Source organism: Triturus cristatus, chromosome 1_1 (genome assembly GCF_964204655.1).
Source record: "Triturus cristatus chromosome 1_1, aTriCri1.1, whole genome shotgun sequence".
Classification (NCBI taxonomy): domain Eukaryota; kingdom Metazoa; phylum Chordata; class Amphibia; order Caudata; family Salamandridae; genus Triturus; species Triturus cristatus.
In genome coordinates, this window is record NC_140579.1 from 241,242,465 (window position 1) to 241,254,482 (window position 12,018).

Here is a 12,018-nt window from a genome sequence, read left to right on the forward strand (position 1 = left end):
TGTCTGGCCACTGCTGGTAGTCCTCTGCACCCACCCCTCATATGTCTGGGCACTGCTGGGAGTCCTCTGCACCCACCCCTCATATGTCTGGGCACTGCTTGTAGTCCTCTGCATCCACCCCTCATATGCCTGGGCACTGCTGGGAGGGATATGCACCCACCCCTCATATGTCTGGGCACTGCTGGGAGTCCTCTGAACCCACCCCTCATATGTCTGGACTCTGCTGGTAGTGATATGCACCCACCCCTCATATGTCTGGGCACTGCTGGGAGGGATATGCAACCACGACTCATATGTCTGGGCACTGCTGGGAGTCCTCTGCACCCACCCCTCATATGTCTGGGCACTGCTGGGAGTCCTCTGCACCCACCCCTCATATGTCTGGCCACTGCTGGTAGTCCTCTGCACCCACCCCTCATATGTCTGGGCACTGCTGGTAGTCCTCTGCACCCACCCCTCATATGTCTGGGCACTGCTGGTATTCCTCTGCACCCACCCCTCATATGTCTGGGCACTGCTGGGAGGGATATGCACCCACCCCTCATATGTCTCGGCCCTGCTGGGAGGGATATGCACCCACCCCTCATATGTCTGGGCAATGCTGGGAGTCCTCTGCACCCACCCCTCATATGTCTGGACACTGCTGGTAGTGATATGCACCCACCCCTCATATGTCTGGGCACTGCTGGGAGGGATATGCAACCACCCCTCATATGTCTGGCCACTGCAGGTAGTCCTCTGCACCCACCCCTCATATGTCTGGGCACTGCTGGTAGTCCTCTGCACCCACCCCTCATATGTCTGGGCACTGCTGGTAGTCCTCTGCACCCACCCCTCATATGTCTGGGCACTGGTGGGAGTGATATGCACCCACCCCTCATATGCCTGGGCACTGCTGGGAGGGATATGCAACCACCCCTCATATGTCTGGGCACTGCTGGGAGTCCTCTGCACCCACCCCTCATATGTCTGGGCACTGCTGGTAGTCCTCTACACCCACCCCTCATATGTCTGGGCACTGCTGGGACTCCTCTGCACCCACCCCTCATGTGTCTGGGCATTGCTGGTAGTGATATGCACCCACCCCTCATGTGTCTGGGCACTGCTGGGAGGCCTCTGCACCCACCCACGCACCCCCTTGGAGCTGTACACTGCTGGCCAGGACCTACACACACATCAATTTGTAGTTAACATACTGGGCCAGTCCTCTATGCCCACATTCATGGCGTGTGTACGCCTCATATCCAAATTTTCCTGCTGCCGTAACGGGGTACGTGTGGTATGGACCGTACCCACGCATGTATGCATGGGTATGGTCCGTACCTGAGTACTCATGGGGCTGTAGGGGTACGCACCGTACCCATGCATTCATGCGTGGGTACGGTCCGTACCTGAGGACTCATGGGGCCGTAGGGGTGTGCACCGTACCCACGCATTCATGCGTGGGTACGGTCCGTACCTTAGGACTCATGGGGCCGTAGGGGTACGCACCGTACCCACGCATTCATGCGTGGGTACGGTCTGTACCACTGTTGTCATGGCGCCGTAGGGGTACGTGTGGTACGCACCATACCCACGCATGTTGTTCTCACCTTCTGCGGCGTGTGCGTCGGGTGCGGTGCACCAGGTCGTAGGCCAGGAGGACCGGGATGACACGTACGATGGGGTTCATGGCTGTGCGTCAAGTACCGGGTCTCCGTGGCGTTGCCGTTCGCGTCGGACTCTGCTTTTCCGGCTGTGTTTGGCTCCCGTAAACAAAGAGCCGTACGGAGTGACGTCGGTACGAATCGTACTTGCTGGGCCGGAAAACGCTGGTGAAATACGTACGGACGTCGCGTACAAGCATTTCCGGATCAGAATCGTGGGTATTTTTTTGCTGTACGGTCTTCTGTACGATTCGTACAGAAAAAGGCTTTCGGTACGAATCGTACTTCCTAGGTTGTGAAATGAGTTTACCTGGTACGAGACGTACGGAGAAAACGCTCCACACGACTATTCGTAGCGCCTTTTTACAGGATCGGAATCGGCCCCATAATGTAAAAACAAATCAAACATATACATATAAAATATAATATATATCCTTACTCAATAATATTTACAATTAATTATAATAACTTATAAATTGTTAAAAAACATTTTATAAATTATAAATACATACATACACATACAACAATAATTTAAATAAAAATATAAAAAATATATATAACAAATTAAAAAAAAAAAGTTAAGTAAATGATACACTATATTAACTAAAACAGTAAATATTGGATAGCGTAGGGGTAAAAATTACTATTCCAACTCCAGAGAGTGCAACAGTAGGGAAAGTGTTGGATAGCGTAGGGGTTAAAATTACTATTCCAACTCCAGAGAGTGCAACAGTAGGGAAAGTGTTGAATAGCGTAGATATAAAAATTACTATTCCAACTCCAGAGAGTGCAACAGTAGGGAAAGTGTTGGATAGCGTAGGGGTAAAAATTACTATTCCAACTCCAGCGAGTAAAACAGTAGGGAAAGCGTTGGATAGCGTAGAGGTTAAAATTACTATTCCAACTCCAGGGAGTGCAACAGTAGGGAAAGGTTTGGATAGCGTAGGGGTAAAAATAACTAATAATTACAATTTGTTTTTTAAAATAAATAATAATTTAATTATAAAATAACAAAAATTAATGAACAATACCAATAAATAAGGACTTAAAAATATTTACCAATCAATAGATAACAATTAAATTGATGATAAATACAATTAAATAATAATTATTAACAATTAATTAGCAAATAATAAAATGAAAAATAGTTTTCAATACCCGAAAACAATCATTATTAAATTTTTTTTAGCAACTAATAATTATTTAACAATAAATTATTGATAAATACCAATAAATATTAATGACAATTAATCACCAATTATTAATTAATGGACAAATTAATTCCCAAGACATAAAAATATTAATTATTAAAACGTTATTACCAATTAATAATTAATTAATAATAAATTAATTATCAATACTCAACAATAAAATAATCACTTGATTACAATTAAATTACTTCCCGCCCTATTGCCCTATAAACTCACAAGACACTTCAATAATAAATTAATACACCTAATATAATTACCAATTAATCAATTAATAAAAATTAATTCCAAATTAATAAACATTAATTACCAATTAATAATTATTTAACATAAAATTAATTTTCAATACCAATAAATAAAAATAAATAATTACTTAATTACAATTAAATTACTTCCCACCCTATTTCCCTATAAACTCACAACACACTTCAATAATAAATTAATACACCTAATATTACCAATTAATAACAATTAATTACCAATTAATACAAATTAATTACCAATTAATAATTATTTAACATTAAATTAATTATCAATACCAAGAAATAAAAATAAATAATTAATTACAATTAAATTACTTCCCACCCTATTACCCTATAAACCCACAACCTGCTACAAAACTAAAACGCAAAATTTACTAAAAAATAATTACTAATTCCTAAAAATTTAAAATTATTTAACATAATTAAATTACTTCCCACCCTATTCCCCAATAAATCCACAACCCGCTACGGTACTAAAACGCATAATTTACTTTAAAAGAAAATTGCTAACTTCTAAAAATGTTATACATATATTCTAAAACTAGTGCAATAATTACCCAAAAATATATACACAAACATATAAAATACATAATAAAATACATAACACTAATATAAATATCGATAGTAGTAACATCGATATTTTTGCTATCAATATTACTAACTTCGATATTTAAAAAAACGATATTTCTTACCTTCATGTCGATATTCTGGTCGTCGATATTCTTGACTTCGATATTGTGTTCCTACGATATTTCAAACTCGATATTATTGTAGGTCGAAATTAAAAACTCGATATTTAGACTGTTTACCGGGCTCATGGACGTTGAGTTATAAAATGGTCAAGAACATTATGTTCTTATTTTTTTCGAGTTATATTAAATCCAAACGTGTATTCACAATCTTGTCCGTTAGGGCGGTCATAAAGGTAAATTGCCCAAAGTTGATATCTTGATACGCATCTTGACCATACCCACAAGTTCCAACAAGCAAAATCTTTAAGCTTTGTGGGTACATAAGTTTCATGAACTGGTCTGAGATAACTAGAAACGTTCATATTTTCAGTGGAATAAGGTAAAATATTCTTATGAGTCACAATATCTGAAAACCACTGAAGTATTAGGAGAGGGTCCAACATCCACTGGTGATCCTGTAAGAGGCAAAGTAGTAGGATAATTTTGTATTACTATGTCTAATAAAGAATTATCACGAGAACTCTACTAGTCAAACCACATACTCTATTTTTCACCCCCTTTCACCTTGAGAATCTTCTCAACATGTAACTTTGTTAATTTTATAAGACTTCTTTTAATCCACCTCCCCCTCTCGGCTAGGTAGGCTCAATTTTTGGGAAAACTTGACCACTTTCACAGGAGCATATACCTATATTCTCCTTTTTTAACTGAACAGTTTCTTTAGTAAATCCCAGTCGCCTACACAAACATTATTTCTTTAACACTATTTTTATTATCAAATCCTTCTTTTGTCTTATTCTGCTTCTCAGACACTTTCCTCAACATGGCATCCAGATTGAGCCCATATTCATCTTTTTTGCTTTGCATTTCTTTCACCCAATCTGGATATAAAGTTGAGTTGGGAACTCTCCTCCTTCACAGTTCAGTTCAAAAGATGAAGCACCTGTAGTGGTGTGAGGAGTGATGAGATACCTCCACATGGTTAGTCTCACAAATACTTCCACATCCACCTGATTGGCAACAGCCATTTGTACCCCTTACTTAAGGATTCTGTTTACCCTTCCTACTAGACCATTGGACTTAGGGGAGTACAGAGTGACCTGAAGGTGTTTCATGTCCATTGACTTGATAAATTGTGTCATGTGATTGGAAGTAAAATGTGAACCATTGTCTGTAACCAAACATTTTGGAGGACTCTCAATGAAATATGTTTTTTTAAACTGAATAACACATTCTGCATTGGGGGACGGAACAAAATCTATTTATACCCTCCTGGTAGAATAGTCCACCAACACAATCCACTATTTCTTTCTTACAGGTAAACACTTGAAAGTACCAGCAAAATCAAGCGATACCTTATCCCAAGCATTTTCTGGCATGTGACCAGTGTTCAAAGGAGTTTCCGACGTTCTCTAATGTTTATCAGAGACACAACAGGTTGTGCAAATATTCACCCAATCAGACACCTGTGAATACATAGCAGACCGCCAATAAAATTGTTTAAGTAACTTGACCATGCTGTTCACCTCTAAATGGCCCTCATCTACCTATTCAATCAACTTATTTCTGAGCTTAGTAGGAGGAATACACTTGTCATTTCGCAGGAGAATGTCATTTTGAACAGAAAATTCATGTGCAATTTGAGCCTATTTCTTCAGCCCTGATCCTAAATTCCTTTCTCTAGGCCAACAATATTTGATCAACTGTATGACGTCCAGCAACACACTGTCATCTTTTAGTGTCTCCAACCAATCATGGTATGAAATACTACTTCTACCTTTTACTAGATCTCCTGCTATTGCCACAACACATTCTCCATCTTCCTGACAGTCTACTTCATCATTAGTCACTAACTGCATTCTTGATAAACAGTCAGCTCTCACATTATTACCTCCTGGGATTTACTTAATGTCAAAAACGTACTCTTGGAGGTATGACAACAGTCTTACCAAACTAGCCGAAGCCTTACCTGCACCATTACCTTTGGGAAGATAAACAAGAGGTTTTTGATCACTACATATGGTAAAACTATGGTCCCACAGCCGACGTGCATGCTAGGGCTTCCGTCTCAATGGCACTATAGTTGGTCTCAGGTGGCTGCAAGCAGCGTGATGCAAAAGCAACAGCAACCTCTTTATCATCAATCCACTGTGAGAGAACTGCGCCAACACCCACCCGATGAGCATCAACAGTCAACATACACTTCTTACTTGGCAGTAAAAGGTGTAAGAGCAGGGGCAGAAACAATCAAATGTTTGACCTTCTCACATGCTTCCATCTCATCTGAACCCTAAACAAATTTCATACCTTTTCTGAGTATAGACCTATGTGGTTGTACTGCAAAAGCATTATCCTTTACAAATCTTGAGTAATACTCACTTAGGCCCAAGAAAGACCTAAGTGAATCCTTGCCCTTTGGGGCAAGTGCTTTTTTGATAGCTTTTATGAGACAAAGGTGCCGATCACGATCCGGTAAAAAAAATCCCCGTACGACTCGTATCCGGTCTTTTTACCGTACGAATCGTACAAGTGCCGTACAAACTGGCAATCACGATTCGCATGGGAAAAAGTCCATACGAATCGCATTGGGAATCATTCCCCACACGTCCTCGGGTCGGAAAATGTGTCCGACACGTCCCCGGAGGATTTACCGTACAAATGTGAAAAGTAAAGTCCGACCGCGGAATTACGATCCATCCCGTGCGTCCGATGTTACAACCGTATGGAAAAAACACCATCCGCACCGAACTCCTATAGCAACCATGGAGACATGTGCCCGCATACGCGCCCAACACTCCCCAGCCCTCCTATGTACGAGTCGAATCCCCACCCGTGTATGTACACCCGTGTATGTACGAGACGTACCCCCACCCGTGAATGTATGGAGCGTACCCCCACCCCAACCGTGTAAGTACGACCCGTACCCTCACCCGCGTATGCATCGAGCGTACCCCCACCGCAACCGTGCATGTACGACCCGTACCCTCACCCGCGTATGCATAGAGCCTACCCCCACCCCAACCTTGTATGTACGACACGTACCCCCAACCGCGTATGCATGGAGCGTACCCCCACCACAACCGTGTAAGTACGACCCGTACCCTCACCCGCGTATGCATGGAGCGTACCCCCACCCCAACCGTGTATGTACGACACGTACCCCCACCCGCGTATGCATGGAGCGAACCCCCACCCCAACCGTGTAAGTACGAGCCGTACCCTCACCCGCGTACGTATGGAGCGTACCCCCACCCCAACAGTGTAAGTACGACCCGTACCACCACCCCAACCGTGTATGTACGGCCCGTACCCTCACCCCAACCGTGTATGTACGGCCCGTACCCTCACCCGCGTACGTATGGAGCGTACCCCCACCCCAACAGTGTATGTACGGACCGTACCCCCACCCCAACCGTGTATGTACGGCCCGTACCCTCACCCGCGTATGCATGGAGCGTACCCCCACCCCAACCGTGTATGTACGACACGTACCCCCACCCGCGTATGCATGGAGCGTACCCCCACCCCAACTGTGTATGTACGACACGTACCCCCACCCGCGTATGCATGTAGCGTACCCCCACCCCAACAGTGTAAGTATGACACGTACCCCCACCCGCGTATGCATGGAGCGTACCCCCACCCCAACCGTGTATGTACGGACCGTACCCCCACCCCAACCGTGTATGTACGACACGTACCCCCACCCACGTATGCATGTAGCGTACCCCCACCCCAACAGTGTAAGTACCACACGTACCCCCACCCGCGTATGCATGGAGCGTACCCCCACCCCAACCGTGTATGTACGACACGTACCCCCACCCGCGTATGCATGGAGCGTACCCCCACCCCAACCATGTATGTACGACACGTACCCCCACCCGTGTATGCATGGAGCGTACCCCCACCCCAACAGTGTAAGTACGACACGTACCCCCACCCGCGTATGCATGGAGCGTACCCCCACCACAACCGTGTATGTACGACTCGTACCCTCACCCGCGTACGTATGGAGCGTACCCCCACCCCAACAGTGTATGTACGACCCGTACCCACATCCGCGTATGCATGGAGCGTACCCGCACCCCAACCGTGTATGTACGACACGTACCCCCACCCGCGTATGCATGGAGCGTACCCCCACCACAACATTGTAAGTACGGAGCGCACCCCAGGCCCCAACACCAGCACCTTCACACAACATCGCGCATGTACGAGTCGTACCAAGCCAGACACAAGGACAGCACTGTACAACGAAATTCCCGAAGTACACACCGTACACACGCTAAAAACGCACGTACACAACCAGGACAAAGCAAAACAACACAAGAATACACCATTCGAATGGCACAAAGCCACAAAACATGTCCAACAAGCACAAAAACAACACATTCACTGACCTGCAACTGCCAAAATCCAAAACAGAGGCCCAAAACACAACCACTCCTTATAACACACCCACCCAAACTTCAAACACAGCCACACCCACCAATGGACCAATAAAAAGGGCCCACACACACAAACCATGAGCCTTTGCAACAGACTCGCTGCTGCCAGACCCCACAGACAACCTACAGCACCATACTTGAACCTTAACTACACCTTACACTTGCACACCTTCACACACACACCTTCACAAACACCCCCTCATCACATTCACACACACACCTGCACAACCACACCCACACACCCACAACCATCCACACACACACCCCCCACCATCCACAGACACCCCCCCCACGATCCACACCCACACCCCTCACCATGCCCACTAACAAGAATCCAAAGTTCACTAGCCGAGAGTTGGAGGTCCTTGTCGACGAAATCCTCAGTCGAGCCACACCTCTTTGGAACATTGGTCAGACAGACCTGCATGACCTAAAAAACAGCCATGTGGCAGAGGATTGTTGATGCTGTCGATGCTGTTGCGGCCACCAGAAGGACCAGGCATGAATGCCAAGCCAGGTGGTACGATCTGCGGAGGAGGGTCCGAGCCAAAATGACTGACGACCACAACCAGGCCAACGTCACTGGAGGAGGGCCGCCCCGCAGACCCGTACACTACCATCCCTGGGAGGAGAGGGTGATGGCCATACTGCCGGTGGTGGCAGTGGACGGATTAGACGGACTCCGAGACCCGGGTGAGTACACAAACAACTCACCTCACATGGGGGGAACGTCATCCACAACCAAACTCATAAACAGGCACGCAACCACCCCAAGCTATTGCATGATGTTGGACTTGGCCCTTCTGGCAGGTTCACCCCTGAACTTTTTTGCTTTTTACTGATGACTTGGTGTGGTAATTGGTTGGTCTCTGCGCACTTTCCCTGTGTCCCAGGGTAAAGTGCGTGCCTGCTCTGAGTGCATGTGGTGAGATAGGCCTGCCCTCCCATAGGAATGCATGGGGAATGTATGTGTCCCTAGTAGTTCCTGATGCGTGGGGTGTGCAGGCCCGAGTTTGGTATGTGCGGACTCGTGGGAGTGAATGCTGCGCGATGATGGGTGCGGCGTGCATGTACCTAGTGTGGAAGTGCCACTTCTAGAAGTGGGCACTTCTGTGTGCAGTGTGTCTGTCGCGTGATTGGCTGGTCATGTCATGTGACGGGCTAGGGATTCCCCAGAGTCAGGATGAGTCACCCAGTGGTGAATGGGGAGATCAACAGCTAGATGGGTGGGAGGAGTACACCTGGGTCCTGAATAGGACAGGGTTTTCCACACACAATGCTGGCCCCGCCCCCTGCGGTGCGACTGACGACCCTAGCCCTGCCAATGAATACAGTGAGAGGCTGAGCACATCAAGGGTGCTCCCCAACCAGCTGCGACTGGTTTTCCCCCTCACCCTGAACCCAGAACAAAGGGGTTCGCTGTATAAAAATGGGGCTGTGTCCCCACAGAAATTGTTCTGCTTTGGATCCTGACAGGAGGGGGCTCGCTGCTGGTGGGGCCCAGGAGGGACCGCCATGGGGGTTGCCTCCCTGCTGGAGGGCCCTGTGTGCTGGCCCCTGGGCCCTGCCTTGCCCCCTTGATGCCTCCAGGACTTTGAGGGCGACTTGCTTTATTTCCCTTGCCCCAGGACCTCTGCAACAGCCTGCTAGCGCTCTGGGAGCGCTTTATCGCTATTTTCGCCAGGAAGAAGAGCGTGCATGCTCTGCAGCGCTCAGCTGCCATCCTGGCCCCCAGAGGGAATCCCCAGCGTAGGGATTCCCCCGTAATGGCTGTTCCGTGTGGGAGCCTACCCCGCCGCCTGTCGGCTTATTGTAATTAGTTGCGGGTGCCCACCCCGCTAAATATGCCGCCATCTGCTTTTATTTAAAAGCGGGTGCCCACCCCGCTTATTTCTGCTCATTTCTATGCCTTTGATGCGCGGGTGCCCACCCCGCGACTTGATTGCCAGAAGAAAATCACCGCCGCGGCCCGAGCTGCATTTAAAAATCCTCGCCGAGCCCGCGGCCCGCCTGGTTGTGGGCGGGGCCGCGGGACGGAAGCGGAAGTGCCGCCATTTGCCCCGGAGCCTCGCAGGCTCCACCAGTGAAGTCCCGGTCCCGAGATGGGGGACCGGGCGAAGGCCGGCGCATCCAGGGACGGGGCTCTCATGAGGTGAGAGAGCCCCGCCAGTACAGAGAAGAAGAGAGTTCCCGCCCAGAGGCCCGGTGAGTGAGGGCTGAAGGGGGGGCGAGAGAGAGGCACCAGTGCCGGTGCCGACAACCTGGGCGGCCCCGTCGAGCAGCGGGCCGCCCCAACAAGGGGGCATGTTTATTTTAGAGCGCTCCTGCGCTCCAACCACGGGGGCATGTTTATTTTAGAGCGCTCCTGCGCTCCAACCACGGGGGCATGCGTGTTCAAAGCGCCAGTGTATCCAACGCGGGGGACTGATTTGTTTTAGAGCGCTCCTGCGCTCCAACGACGGGGGCACATTGTCCTAGAGCCTAGAAGGCTCCAACGGAGGGCGCATGTATGTCGTGTTACAGAGCCTACGTGGCTCCAACGCTGGGTGCCAGTTCCTCGTGTGGGAACATGATTATTCTAGAGCCCAGAGAGGCTCCAACTTGGGGACATGGTGTGTGTCGAGCCTAGGTGGCTCCAACGTTGTGGATATTGTTCCAAGGGCTAGTGAGAGCCCATGCCTTATTTGCCTACCACAGCTGCGCAGCACTTAGTGCCAGCTGCAGCGTTTAGGCCCTGCTTTGTCCCCAGCTGCCCAGCAAGTAGTGGGCAGCTGCTACGTTTAGGTTCTGGTGCGTCCTGGACTCTAATGTGATTGAGGTGTTATTGCGATTCATGCTAATGTGCTTTTGGGTGCTAGGAAATGTATTGTGTATAGCATGTTTTGCGCACCCTGTGTCTGATACCTCTAAATGTGGTTATTTCTGCCTAGAAGGTTGTTTTACCTGCTTAGGTTGATGGTAGGGAGAATGTACTTCCCTGTGCGATGTGCGCCCCTAGTATAGTTATAGCTAGGTGGTTAGGTCTAATGAGTTAGACCAATGAGAATTGCATAATGTGATTTATGCCCCTGTGATAGATACAGGATAGGTTTTATACCTGATGCTAGTGTGATGACGCTGAGGTCATTATTGCGCCAGTAGAGACTGGTTGTGTTCTACAGTTACTTTGTGTTATGTTCTACGTTTACTATTGGTGATTTGTGCTATGTTCTAAGTGCTAATCCCTGGCAGTGGTCCATGTGGCCCTGTCCCCTGTATATATAATCCCTTGTAAATTCTGCCCGTGCCTGTTGGCACATTGTAGAGTGTGTGTTTTTATCTAATGTGTTGTGTATAATACAAAGGCTATTTTTATAGAATACCTTGTGTGGAGTTTCCTTTGTGGTGGGCCTTGGGTGTTGTTGCTGGGTGCGCGCGCAAACGCTTTACACATCGCCTCAGAGATAAGCCTGACTGCTCGTGCCAAGCTACCAAGGGGGTGAGCAGGGGTTATCTTTGGCGTGTAACTCCCCAGCCCTGACTAGAGTGGTGGTTTCTGTCTGGCTTTGGCGCAAGCCCTAGCCAACCAGAAATCCCATTTCTAACATTGGTGGCAGCGGTGGGATTCGAACCCACGCCTGTGTTGGACTTGGCCCTTCTGGCAGGTTCACCCCTGAACTTTTTTGCTTTTTACTGATGACTTGGTGTGGTAATTGGTTGGTCTCTGCGCACTTTCCCTGTGTCCCAGGGTAAAGTGCGTGCGTGCTCTGAGTGCATGT

At 47.8% G+C, this 12,018-nt stretch overlaps 1 protein-coding gene across 1 annotated transcript in view; it reads right to left on the minus strand.

Annotated features, from left to right (window-relative positions):
* Positions 1-12,018, minus strand: part of LOC146870074 (junctophilin-4-like) — a 954,768-nt gene that overhangs the window by 291,220 nt on the left and 651,530 nt on the right. The gene's annotated exons all lie outside the window — the stretch shown is intronic.